This window comes from Hemiscyllium ocellatum (genome assembly GCF_020745735.1).
Source record: "Hemiscyllium ocellatum isolate sHemOce1 chromosome 27 unlocalized genomic scaffold, sHemOce1.pat.X.cur. SUPER_27_unloc_26, whole genome shotgun sequence".
Taxonomy (NCBI): domain Eukaryota; kingdom Metazoa; phylum Chordata; class Chondrichthyes; order Orectolobiformes; family Hemiscylliidae; genus Hemiscyllium; species Hemiscyllium ocellatum.
Window position 1 is genome coordinate 206,001 of NW_026867494.1, and position 1,153 is coordinate 207,153.

A 1,153-nucleotide genomic window follows, 5' to 3' on the forward strand; every position below is an offset into this window, starting at 1 on the left:
TGCAGAATTATATCTTTGGAAGTAGAACCAGTCTCACTCAAGATAAGGATACAGATAGACCCTACCCTCACAGCTTTCATGCATTGTCTGACCTGAGGTGTCACCACCTTTTATTGAACCTTAGGTTACCTGGAGAATGTGACTTTTAAAAAGTTCTGGGGTTTACAGATGAATGAATCGAAATCTACAATCTGTTTTAAAAGATGAAAGACTCAACAGCAATCTAGGTTTCTTCAATATATCATTTATGTTGCATAACACTATAATCTTTTATTCTATATTCTGTGTCTTATGATCCTCCTCCACAGAACCACAGGTCCAAGGAGATCTGTCCCAACTTTCCAATCTACCTTCATTGTTGACACTCCTCAGGCACGGCACCATTCACGTCAACCTGTTCATACCCTGAGACCAACGAGCTACATGCCATGGGCGCAGCCAGCTCCAGAAGCAGCTGAGACTTGCTCAGCACGAAATACATTGTACATTGCTCCCAGAATTTCAAGCAGCAACGAGTTTCAAGAACATCTGCTTCTCAATCTGTCTCCCTGTTCCCAGAACACTGCTGTTTGTCCCGTCCCCAGGGACCGGGCTCTCTCCACAAGCGGATAATTGAACCATTTTGTTTCTACTTGCAAGCTGTGCTGGTGGAAGGCAGAACCCATTCGCTCTTCTGCTCTCTCTCACTATCACATGGGGTAGGAGACGTCATTGACACGAATGCATCAAATGACAACTTTGAACTTGTTCCAAAGGTCTGTTATGGGAGAAATGGAAAGGTGATGTGCTATCGGGACAGACAGAAATGGACACCGGAGAGTCTTCCCTCAGGCAAATTGATACGAGTGCCTTCTTGTGCAGCCTGTTTGGTGTTCAGAATTTGCCTTGACACAGCAATCCTGCAGAAAGTATTTTGTTACACGGGCGTCTGTTACTTTAACGCAGGAAATGGACAAAAACAGCAAGTCATGTGTTTCAACTTCACCAGTTCATTACCATCTGAGAGAAGAGGTTTCACTTGAGGTCAGAACAAACCGACGGAAGAGCACGAAACAACTCAGAGCTCAACAAGGGAGCCAGCGCAACAGTGGAAATCTGACCCGAACCACTCTCTGCACGAAAACGTCCTTTATAATGTCATTTTATCTTCCTT